Source organism: Serinus canaria, chromosome 3, assembly GCF_022539315.1.
Source record: "Serinus canaria isolate serCan28SL12 chromosome 3, serCan2020, whole genome shotgun sequence".
Classification (NCBI taxonomy): Eukaryota; Metazoa; Chordata; class Aves; order Passeriformes; family Fringillidae; genus Serinus; species Serinus canaria.
The window spans coordinates 18306526-18319800 of record NC_066316.1 but is presented as its reverse complement, the minus strand read 5'-3'; the positions used below and the strand labels follow the sequence as shown (position 1 = coordinate 18319800).

General features: G+C 42.1%; 1 long non-coding RNA gene across 1 annotated transcript in view; it reads right to left on the bottom strand.

The window, feature by feature from the left end:
- Nucleotides 1-1565: 1565 nt before the first annotated feature.
- LOC127059383 (uncharacterized) overlaps nt 1566-13275 on the bottom strand; it is an 81060-nt gene continuing 69350 nt past the window's right edge. Inside the window, exon 3 of the long non-coding RNA XR_007777117.1 lies at nt 1566-1971. This is a non-coding gene — a long non-coding RNA (uncharacterized LOC127059383). The remainder of the gene's footprint in view (nt 1972-13275) is intronic.

Genomic DNA, 13275 nt, shown 5'->3' with positions numbered 1-13275 from the left:
TCTCCAGGTAAGCTGAGACGCTTCAGAGAAAAAGGAAAACAATATTATTTCGTTTGCTTCTCCTGTGTTTTGCTGCTTTGGAATGTGGTTGGAGATTGTTTTTCCAACATGTGAATTGTTTTGACTTAATGACCAATCATGGTCAGGCTGTCAGGACTCTGGAAGAGAGAGTCACAAGTTTTCATTACTATCTTTTAGCCTTCTGTCTGCATCCTTTCTCTATTCTTTAGTATAGTTTTAGTATAGCATTCTTAATATCATATCATATAATAAAATAATAAATTAGCCTTCTAAGAACATGGAGTCAGATTCAGCATTCCTTCCTGCCACGGGTGACCCCAGAAAATACCACAACACACCTCCTGGGAGACACTGCTTACTAAGACTAACTCTGCAGAAACCTATACAATAACATAAATATATAGGAATTCATATCAAAGGAAAGGAAAAAACCCAAAGCCCTATGATTTCCTGTTACAGGTCTCAAATCTCTCTGCTCTTTCTCTTAGAACAAAAATACTAAAGTTGCCTGGACTCTGCTATGAAAAAAAATCTCAGTGATAGATAAAAATGGGTGTCTCAAGTTGAAAGCAAAAATCAGACCAGCAGTAAGAAAAGCAATATGAAAAAAAATCTGCATTTTTGCCTAACTTGGTTAAGATGAATGCTGTAAAGCCAATACACTATCCAGGAATAACCTGAATTGTTCACATTGCAAGACTACATTGTCCAGCTGTGAACAGCAGGGCCATATCTTGCCTTGGTGACCACTTGCTACCAGTCATAACACAGGTGATTTATCATGTCCTGTTGCACCTTCTACCTGCCAGTGATCCAAGACAGACAGTGAACAGCTCTTCTTTCTGTTTATTTGTTTTCATCTCAATTTATTAAAGCTTTGAAACTGTATGATTATATTAAATGTGAATGCCAATAATAGGAAATACAGAAAATAACACCAGGACCTAGAATGTGCATGAATCCAACATGCTGGACAAAGATTTCTACAGTTTCAGATCCACACTAAACATTTCAACATTCCTAATAGTTTAGGTTTTCCATCAACTATAATTGAATGATTTCAGAGCCTCCTATTAAATGGGCTGTGGCCATATGGAAGCCCCAAGAACATCACTATCATATGACGTACAACAACAGCTAAGGTGAACACAGACAAATGACAGCCAGACCAAAATTTCACAGCCTCCTGGTGGAGAATCAAAACATCTCTTTTTCCTCAGATTGCCAGGACTTTGCAGAAGCCATCTCTTCCACAAGAGACTGACGAGAACCTTCTGCCTTCACTGTTTTCATCGCAATGTTTATTGTTATATAAACTTTCTACATGAGTGTACAGACCAGCTTTGATGACAATGGCCTCTGGTCCAAACTTTAATTTTCTCCATACTCACTTATCTTGGTTTCAAAAGACAGGTGTCTGCTAAGGAAGGCAAGAGCCTCCTTTGAAATGGAAAATGTGAACCCCCTCCCTCTGAATTGCTATGAATTTTAAATTAAGGGGCTTTCAGGCAAAAAAATATGGGAGCAGTTCTTTATTAGAGCAGAAAATAAAAAGATAAAATAAACAATGCAGCAAACTAAAACAGCACTGACAGAGTCAGAATACAACCTGACACCCTGTTGGTCAGGGTGTTGGTAGCAGTCCAATTGGAATTGTTGCTGCAGTCCTCCTGGAGTGTCAGGTGTGGTTCTGTTGGAGCAGTGATCCTGTAGAAAGGTGAAGTCTTCCTCTGAAGAAGGATCCAGTGGAAGAAGCAGCTGTTCTTCTGGGAAAATCCAGTGGAGAAAGCAGTGCTGGTGTTCCAGAATCTCAAGCTATATCTGGGTATGAATGCTTGGCTCTTCCCTCTGGATGGAGCATCTCACAATGGAATGCTATAGTTCTTATCAGTCATGCAGTGACATTCAGTAGCCTATTATCAGCAGATGTCTCCTCAGAGGGAGGAGTGGCTGTGGAAGAGATAAGGAAAACTGCCCACTTAACTGAACACAACTGTAATACAGATGGCAAATAGAATACAATTTACTTGGCAATCCAGAACATCACTTTAATTTTCTCCATACTCATAATTTTCTCCTTACTCTTTTGAGCAAAGAACAGCACAAAGTCTAGACAATTCACTTGAGCAGCAGAAATATGGCCTTCAAGTGCTTGCTTTGTCTAACTTCCTCTAGTGGCTTCCAGGTGAGCCCTCAGTTCCATGACCTGTAGCATCCTTACATCAGCCTGCTACAGGATATTCAAGGTATCGTAAGATCTCCAGATGAAGATATACTCCTGTCTATAAATAATCTTATTGCAGCAGAGACTTGTGTCACAGTTAGGCTGTGGTCCCTGCTCAAAATTCTCTACCCCTTTCCACATTCCTTCTGTCTGGCATATCTTTCCACAGGGACTCCAAATGCATGTTTGGCTGACTGAAAGCTGATGAGTGAAGAATGGCCAGAATATTCAGGAAATTACACCTTCCAGACAGTATACTTCCTCACATCATCTTTGTTTCTTTCCTTTAGTTAAATCTTCAGCTTAGGCAAACTGCTCTGTTGACAGGGAAATAATATTCAGGAGGGTACCTGTGTATTGCTCATTTTCACACTGAGCATAAATGCCTTACCTGGTAAACCAATAACTCACTTAATATGAAACAATATAACTGATAAAGAGGATGCAAGGAAGATGCTGAAAAACAGAATTGATTAAATATTCTGCCTACTGTAGTAGAAATAATGTACAAGTTTTTGATTAATGTGTAATTTATTGTCTTCAATGACATGGGGAAGGGGATGCTAAATTAGTTCCTGGGATGAGAAATCAGCTTCCACCAACATTGTGCTCTCTACATAGAAACAAAACAGCCCATGCTATAATGCCTCCTTCTACACAGGCAGCATTTGGTGGTTGGGTTTTAGGGGCCTGGGTTTGTCATGCAGTCAGAAATGCTTTCATAAAGTATAGTCTCAGTCAGAGGCCACCTCAGGTATGGGGTCCACCATCCTCCACAGCACATGTCTTGTGAAAAACTGGGGTCAGCCTAAAGGCGAGAGCCAACTTACTGCATTTGTTAGGAGCTTCATTAAAGCAACTCCATTAAACTCCCAGCCTCCCTGGGGTGTTACCCCTCTGCACAGCAAGATAGAACAGGATCGATTGGGAGGTGTTTTACACCCACTTTGCACTGGTGAAAATCAATAGACATCACTGACTGAAGCTGCTTCACCAGCACTCTGCTTCTTCCCCAAACATAAAAGTGTTTGCAACCCTCTACAGCTGCTTGTGCTTAGCTGCAGCAGCTTTGTGCTGCCAAAACAGCAAAAGCCTGCCAGAGGATATTCAAGAATGACTGTGATCTAAGTCATAATGACTTTACACTTCTTCTTCAGTTCAGTTCTTATTTAAAGGAATAAAACTTTCCCTGGTGTCATATTTAGGTGTGGCCTGATGGCCGCCCTCTGCCAGGGGTCCGCAGGCTTAGAGTGAGTGGGCCACAGAATTGGGCAGGGGGTGTTTTGTGCCTCCCTGCGGCATGTTGGTGCCCATGCCACAATCACTACTGCTGGATCTGCCCGTCTTCCATCACATTCATGTCCCATCTTAGCACAGGTGGATATAAAACAGCACAGGGCTGTTTTCACTTGCCTCCCTCAACTCAGCAGCATTGGGCCATCCTGGAGTATCTGAGACTTCCCCACAGATCCAGAAAACATAGCACAAGATCCATGAGAGGGGTCCATCACTCTGCAGGGACAGCTAGTGGCCCGGTGCTACCCTACAGATCCTCAGATGACACTAAACCCACAGTGTTAAAGTAACCCTCACTCTCTTGCTGCAAGTGGCAAATATTTTTATTGAAATCCTGTGAGGATTTTTTGAAAGTACACGTTGTTCTGGGGTTATGTTATAGAAAGAAATCAAAGGTCAAAAGAATTCATCACACCCAGACAGAAGAAAATGCCCAATGGTTCATGGGGAGTTTCCCAGAACCACAGCCCACCTTCTTGACAAAATTCAGAAGAGCATTCCCAGCTGAGAACACATCTCAAGTGTATCACCAGTGAAGCAGCTCCAAGAACTGTCTTCCTCCCAGCCGGCAGTTTTGTAGTTTAGGCCCAAGCCAGCTCCAGGGTTACAACATGATCCTGTTCAAGAGCTGATGGAAAGCCAGACAACTGAAGTGCAATTGCAGGAGTTGCTGGGTCACTGAGGTCTGCACCGCTCTCCACCAGACCTTGCTGGTTTAGTCCCCACACCAAGCAATGAAGCCACAATGTGATAAGGGCATGGCATAAAATCAAGCTGTCATTTTTCAGAATGATGGAAATCCTCCATTCATTTGCGGATGGTAAAAAGACTTCAATACAAATGCTGCCATTGAGCACCAGCAAGAAAACTGCACTCAGAGCAGCAAACAAGCAGTCTTTACAAAGGAAGTCAGGAGCTGCATAGCTGCTTTTAAAAAATGTTTTCTCTATCTATCAAAGTTCCCTCTGCTATCAAAGAAGCTAGACAGCAGGGAAAATACAGTGGTAAATCACATCCTGAGATGTGAATCTCACAGCATAAACTTCCCTTTGATTTTCGTGTATTAAACTGTGACTACACAGCTCTCATTTTTTTCCCCGTCTTTGCAGCAGAAAATACAATACAGGAGGGTAATTTATTTTCCCTAAAAACACAGATTTAAGAAGACCTCATTTTAGCATGAGGCTGTTTAGTTTGCATTTCTTTGTTCCTTCTGTGCTGTTTTATTACCTCTTTCTATCAGCTATATTCAATGGCTTCTTAAATTCTGCCTCCAGCCACAAGGAATGTAAGCAAGTATAGCTGATGTAAAATGACATCCATGCCTTCATTCACTGAGCATTGATTGTCTGCTGAGTACTTGCAAGGAAAGTCTTTCTCTTTTTTTCTCTCCAATACAAATCCCAAGGCAGATGAGGTTACACAACCAGTTCATACTTAGTTTAAAATTGATATGCCATCTGCAGCACTCATCATTAAATGAGATGGCCACAAACAGGAAAACTCACAACAACGATAATAATCAGGACTCAAATAAGCACTCTAGTTTGAGGCAAGAATCTACATTGATCAAAATGCTCAAATTGGTGCCAGCTCAATGAATGGGACAATCACATGACAAACCACTTGTCTAGGGCACACAGCCCATTTTCCAAAGTTATGGATAATTTTCTGGCTCAGGAAATTCCTGACCTGCAAACCATTAGAGAGTAGAAGAAGCATCATTAGATGCTTGCCCTTTTCTTTACTCTTCCTGAGGCATCTGCCTTAGCATCATTGCCAGAGAACAGATGTGGAGGTTAGAGGGCTTCTGACCTGACTCCCTGTATATAAGGATTGCTGTGGTCTCAGGCACAAATCCATGGGGCTGGGAACAGGGTATTGATGTGCCATGGAAAGAAGAGGCAGAGGGCAGTTTAATGGATGTTCTCACCTTCCCTCACAGAATCCTTTGGTTCCAAATTACTATGAATTACTACTTCATTTACTTAAATTCCTACTCATGCATGAAGAAATATGTTGGGAAGACTTGGTCCTGGGGAAAAAAAAAAAAAAAGCAAATCAAAGAACTTTAGATTCCACATTTATATCTGAACATGACCAAGTGAGAGGCTGCCCTGGTATTGTTCACAGAATAAAGCACTCCCCACAATGTCCACAATGTCTAAATGCATTACAGATGTCCGCCATGAGCGATACCATTGAAAAGTAATGCTAGACTCACAGAAATTAGAGCCTTCATCTTTGAGAGCATATAAACTCACACACATCTATATACCATGATGAAAATTACAGGACAAGTTGCATTTATTTGTTTGCAGAGTAAAGACCAGGCAACATGAATCTCCTAGATTTCCACCAAAGTATGTTGTTTGCTTTTGGGATTTACATTTTTATGATTGCATTTCAAGGCACATTATATGCTCTGGAGAGGCACTATAATTTTTTTTCTAAATTTCTTTTTAAGGCCCCAGGAGTATTCCTAGCTTTTTGAAATTAGAGATGGAAAGATTTATCTTTCCCTCTGGTGAATCCCCCACCAGAACAGGACTCGCTTCTAAAGTGTACTGCCAAGGACCTGCCTAGTCCAGAATGACAAAATTTGTATCTGGAGGCAACTCGAAAATTTTAAGGGTCGCACATTATAGACCAATCATCAACGTGACTGGTCCTGTCATCAGCTTTTGCTTATTAATCCTACTCTTTTTAAACTCTCATCCTTCCCCATCATTTTAGTAAAATTGCTGAACTTCAGAAATATTTGTAGAGGAAGCCACTGTGGTAAAGCTGGACAGACTTATGCTTGGTGGTACCTTATTTTCTAAATAAATTCCTATTGAGGTCATTAGGGATCTCTGTAGAGTTAAATCAGCAGGCTTTGTCCCTCAGAGCTCTCATGCAAGAGGAATAAATCAGAAAGCAGTGAAGCAGAATCTCTTCTTGTACCATTGTCTGCTTTTTTTCTTGTTATTATTTTCTTTGAAATCTTTCACGCTTGATTAAAGGAATTTCTCCTTAGTTTTCTGTTCTGTTTTTATTAAGCTTTTAGATAAAAAGCTTTTGCACGGCAGGAAGAAGAGCAACAATTTGCCAGCTCAAGCTACATTTACCATCTGGTACACAAGAACTTAGCAGACTGCCTGTTCCATCAATGCAATAATACTGTGTTGCTTTAAATGACCCCATGCTCTGATTTGAAGACAAGAACGTTGGACTCAAGATGACTGATAGGGACATTCACCTCCTGTAATAACCTGCATTTCCTCAGCTGCTGTCACCAATTACCACAGCACTCATCACAGACTGATAACAAAAGATTGTTAAAATTTCAGAAAAACAGCATCCTCTGCTTTTTCCTTTATGTGCTTGCTTTATTTGGGTATAGATGGCTGCAGTGCTAGATGCAGACAAGTTGCTCAGAGTGAGACCACACAGTCCCATTTCCCCAGAGAAAGGAGAGCAGAGCAGGGCCCTGGTCACATCACTAAAGTCAAAATTTCCAAAGGAACCAGCATTTTTGAGGGACAAATGTTGACACCCTAAGTAAGTCTTATTTCCCAAAGGAAATTATTCAACATACTGCAAGAAATGACAGTGGGATTTTTGAAACCTGGCTGGTCAATGATTACTTCTGACATTAGACCTCCACAGCTGTGCAGCAAGTGAAATAAAGCATAGATTTCCTAGGAAGAGCACTACAGTCTGAAAACCTTAGAACGGAACACAGCTTCTCACCATCTTGATGTCCAGCTGGGGATTTAATCAGCAGTGGCAAAGAGGAAAACTCAGTGATAACACACATAATTCCTGTGCCTGGCACTCTTTCCTGCCCATGTACCACTGCTTTTGAATCCAGTGGTTCATTCTTACTGGAAGCCACTGCTTTCTCCTCTTCCAACTCCACACTTGTTCATCAGCTTTTGCTGCAGTGAACAAGGATTGTATTGCATACTGTGGTGTATTCAAAACTCAACTTCTAATTTCAGGGACAATGATGAAAAATTGAACATGGAGGAACTGTTACTTTCATGCATAAAATCTGAGCCTACTATATGAGCTACTACTGTATTACCTGGCATGAAGTGATAACACGGACAGCTACCAGGAAATGGCTACTGATTTCCCACAGTCAGTAGGAGCCTAAATAATGAAAACACAACATTTGGGGCTCAGGCAGAAAGACAGTTACAGAGTGTTCCCTGCAAAGACTTGGATTTGTTTGAGTCGTACTCTGAAGTGTCATCCTTTAATTGATAGAGGAAACATGGAAATAATCAGACAATCATAATTTCTGGAGGCTAAAAAAAGCCTGTTAAGCCTTACCCCCTGCCAGAACATATAACAAGTAAAACTCCCTATCCCAGTCTCTGTGTTTACCAAATGAGACAAGAGACAAGAAAAGTGTGCTGCTTCCCAGGTTTTCACAGCTCCCATCACATGATGATAAAGGAAGGAATACAGCAGGGGAATAAGAGGCAATCAACCTCAGCCATCCCCAGTCAGAACATTTCTATGGAATATTGGCATGTTCCTTACAAAACATGAAACACATATTAACCAGCCATATTTTTGCCACATGATAAGGACAAATGATAGGATTGTATGCCAAGGACACTTTTATCCCCAGCTGTCATGATAACCCCTTCCACTATAATACATGTACTAAAAAATGCAATAAGTAAAAGCAAAAAGCAAGGAAGGATACTGTCTATAAGCAGGAGTCATGACTTTCGAGCCAGGTATTAAATCTTGGCTCATATCCACGGGATAACCAACTTCACAAGCATCTATGTGATGAAGCAAGGGAGCCCACAATATAAGGGAAGTGTTCACAATACACCCATTGATGACAACAAAGATAAGATCCACAATGAGATGTCTGCACAGCTTTGCTATGAAAATAGCCACAACTAGGATGTGGTCCAGGAAGGCTCTGGAGAAGGAACTTTCCAGCAACAATGGCAGCAAACCAGCCAAAATATCATAGCTTTTAAATATTGCATAAAAAAATATTATGTAATTCCTACTAGAGTTTCTAAATATTATGAGTTATTGTATCATGTAAATTTTATAATGTCAATGTTTTACTTAAAATAAAACATTGACATTATAAAATAATTGGAGGGGTATGAAGCTTTATAAAGACTACCTAGGATTCAGCAACCACCCTATTGGTCAGAAGAGACCATGAAAGGAGTTGTATTCCCTGGAAGAAGACTTTTTACATTTATTTGAAAGAGTGCCACAGACTTCATTCTGCTTTGTACCAGTCCGTAAAAAAGCCACATGGGCTAGCTTCTTAGCTGGTTAGCTGATTCCCATAGGGTCAGAGCACCCCAGGCAAGTAGTATTAAGTCTGGATATCTCAGCCCTCCGGGGGCTGGGTGCCCGAGCCCTAACAACTGCCCAGCCATGGCCACCTTAGCAAGCTCAGTGATTGTCAGCTCTTAGTGATATCAGCTCTTTTATGGTTTCAGCTCTAGCTTGCCAAGGGGCTTTGGCTGAACGCAGCTTTCAGAAGAGCAGACGAGGAGAGAGAGAAGGCAGGCAAGAGAGTGTTCCACAATGGTTTATTCTGAGGGATTCGCGAAGGGTCCGAATGCAGCTCTTCTAACAAAATGGGTCAAGACAGCCCCTTTTATAGGGTTAGGGGGGCTTGGAAACTGACCAATTGTAAGGGTTAGGGAAACTAGCCTATGAGGTCATAGAAAGATAAACAGGCCTGGAAGACCAGAGTGAAGACTTCTGGTTCAATTCCTATGACTCAGCATATTCTTATCTCTAAGTATTTCTCCATAGGGCTGTAGCTGGACTCGTGTCTGCCACACCAGTCCTAACAGAAAATCTGATCATACCATAGCAACATGCTGGGTAAAATACATTAAAATATGTTATTTAACTATTACTGCTCCTGCTAGAAATGCCAGGACTAGCTGGGATCCTTATCATCTAAATCCTTCCACCTTGAAGAGTGACTGTATAGTGCAACACCCTAAAGCTATTAAAATTTCTTTGTTCATAGCCTTGTTTCTATGAAATGGTTATTATAGAAATGAGAGAAAGAGAATTTGCTCAGTTTTCTGGAACAGGAACTTGTTCAGAAGATAAATTCATACTGTTATCTCTTCCATTTTTGTCTAGTGTGCTTACTGATGCTCTTCCCACAGGAGAAGCCAGCCTTTCTTGATGAAAGAGAAAGCTGTTTGGAAACAAAAAAATCCGATCAAAGAGGAGAGCAGCTCAGTGATGGAGGATGTCAGCTGGAGGCAGAGGTGAAAGATAAGGTACTGCTGATTGAAGAAGCCACTTTTGTCCAACTCCATGTGTACAAGATAAAAAGCAGAACTCACTTTCCACGTGTCTGTTCATTTCACCAACTGTACAAATTGAAAATTTTTCATCCCACCTATTCAAGTATCTTCATCTATAAGACATACATTAAGCTGTACAACAGAAAAGGCATCACACAAGCAAGCAGGATTGGATTGCCTAGAAAAAAGGATGGTTAGAACCCCTGAGCATCAAAGACACTGATTTTGAGGCTACAGCTCAAAATAATACAGGATTCTTTCTAAATTGTTGTTCTCAACCCCCAAAAGTTCTCACAGCTGTATTTGCTCGCCTTTTCACTAAGAGACCCTCAGAATAGTTTCATGAGTCCATGCCTTGCTCCTAATCTCATGTCTGAACTCAACCTCAGCGCAGGAGCACTTCCCAGTTTCAAACATCCCTGGAAACCTCCCTTTGCCAGACTTCCTCAGGGAGCCTAGTTGAGTTGTATTTAAAAATACACATATATTTCTTCCTATCCTTTCCCAGGCATTCTCAAAGCTCCACAGAACAGGGCCATTTTATTTATAATAAACCAGGCACCTGGCAAGACATTCTGAGCACTTCAATAAAAGATGAAGAATGAGGCAAAGCTGCGCTCAATGTCTCTGTCCCACTTGGCTTAGTCATTTAGCATCTTAGGTTAATTACTGATGGGTCCACTAAAGCTAGTACCAGTCACACACCATTGGCTTTTAGAGCTCCAAATACAGATTTTGGATACAGATCTGGATCAACTCACTGCAGTTGGCTGCAAAGCATCACTTCATCTACCACTGAGCAGCAAAGCGAGAAGAAACTAAAATGTGGGTGCAGATGTGAATTTTGACCATACCCCAGATTCTTCTAAAACCACCTGGAAACAGAGAGATCAGAACATAAAATTGTTGGTTTGCTTATTTTGGTGTTCACAATCACAATACCAAACAAAGCATGTTGGAAACCTGGCAAGGAGAATCTTTCTGCAGATTATGCTCCTAAACTGGAGGTTGCCACAGCTGGATGATAATTATCAGACTCAATCATGTAACTGAAACTAATTCTTTTCCCTTGAACTCCCAAGACCCTGTAACACAAACCCTCCTGATTGTAACAATGTTTGGATTGACCATCCACCGCAGAAATTAGAAAAGCTGACCAAGAGGTTTATAAAGATTGGGGTCACAAATTCTAAATTAAATGCAGGAGAACAAGATATATCACAATTAATGATTTCTCTGTGTTCACATTCAGTGGCAGAGTCAGCTAAATTCATATATCCTCACTTGATGTAAGCTGTTCTAGTCATCACCTTATCATTATGTCGTGGTTTGAAAGGAAATGAAGTTTTTGTGATGGTGTGGGCAAGCCAATCAGTGTTCAGATTTAATATTGGCACCTGGTTTGTCCACTGAGGGCAGGATACGCCTCTGAGAACACAGGGGTTAAAAGCTGTGATCTCCCAGGGGAACTTCCTCTTGGAGTCCCACTTGAGAGTGAGTAGACCTCCCCCCTGCCCGGCCGAGCTGGGCAGGGGGGGAGAGGGGAGCCATGTGGCCGGAGGTAGGCCAGGCCTGGGCCCAAGGGTGGAGGAGAACATTGCAAGGGCTTCGGGCAGCCATCCTCCATTCCCCCCCCCGGAGAGAGGGAGAGAGACAGAGCCGGTGCCGGTGATAGCGGCCGGCGTGAAGGAGAAGGGGGGGGTGTCCAGCAGGGCAGCCAGGCGTGGGAGTTCATGAAGCAAACCGGCAGAGCCTGGGACTTTTAACCCTTCTGGGGAGGATGGAAACCTTGCAAATGCTGATTCCTCCTGAAGTTGATGAGATTGAGAGGATGTTGAGAAGAATCCTAGGTGGGAGGAGATGATGGAGTGGCCTTTGGCTAGACTTTCCTGTATAGCCACAGCAGAACCCCCTTGTGTTCCTGTGACACAGAGACTGCGTTCTAGGGGGAGGCGATGGCTCAGAGCCAGGAGAGTGCAGTGATGTGGAGGAGTGTGAACAGAGACGACGGGTGAGGAGGGTGGTGGTGGTGCCCTCCGTCTTCGAAGAAGAGGAAGAGGAAGATGATCTCTGTTCAAGAGACCCCTCGGCCACAGGGGCTGAAATTTGGGGGGGACAGGTGTCCCAAAAGGAGAGGGACTGTGCTCCTTTTTGGAACTGGACAAAGTATCCTTAAAGGGAAAAACTCTAGAAGCAGCCCTGATCCATGTGCAGTGGTGAGAGCACTGGACATGGAAGGAAGAAGTCACGATGGCAAAATGTTCTCCGGGCGGTACCACATGTGACATGGAAACACGAGAAGTTTCGACTGTTTCCTGGGGAAGTCTGTGGTGCAAGAGGGACTTCTCTCTTCTCGAGGAATTGAGAACTGATTATCTAAAGGGTGGATTTGGTGGTAATGGAATTGGAAATCTAGGTGGGGGGGAGGAGGAAGAAATTTGGAAGGTTTTCATCTTGGGTTCTATGTATTTTGTGTGTTTTTTCCTTAGTGTTTTCCTTTGTAGTTTTAGGTTAATAAAGTTTTTTTCCCTTAAACCTCAAGTTGGAGCCTGCTCTGCTCTGTCTCTGATCACATCTCACAGTGGGTGCCAGGGAAGGAGGTGATCTCGTGGGGGCACTGGCATTGCGCCAGGCTCAAACGATGACAAATTAAATGCAGGAGAACAAGATATATCACAATTAATGATTTCTCTGTGTTCACATTCAGTGGCAGAGTCAGCTAAATTCATATATCCTCACTTGATGTAAGCTGTTCTAGTCATCACCTTATCATTACAAACAGGGTAATTACTGGAGTACAGGTGCATGTGCAGCCACTTGCAATAAGCAGGATGCCAAAATGAAATGGACTGCATGAGTAACCAACCCCAAATCCACATTACCTACATTAGTTGGGAGTAAAATTGTCCGGTCTTCTTAGTAATATCCATTGAGATTTGACCCAGGACAGTGCCTGGTTATGCAACCTTTCTACTCAGGGCTGCTGCTGAAATATTCCACATCATTCACTCCTGCTATGTGGCCTGGAAATAGTTGTCTGGAAGAGGCTGGAATAATTTTTCTTTTTCCTAAGGAGAGTGCACTTCTTTTAAAAGAGTGGTAGCCCTAGCTTTAACCTATGTATAAAAGAGGATTATATAAAACTCAGTGTTGGTGCATGTGTTTTCAAGGGATGGCCTTCAGACTTCTTTGGGATTCACATTCTCCATTGTTTATAGCCCAATAAGGGAGAGTGGGAACATAGGAGGAAAGCCCAACAAATAGTCACTGATACTATTTGTACACCACATTCCTCACAGAGTTACCAGCATTTTATGAAACCTGAGTTCAGAGTGAACAGTAAAGAAAATAGTAAAGTAAGTTTTTTTCACCTTTTTCATACTATTGAGATAATACAGTCTACTCCACGCTGGTAGCATCTAA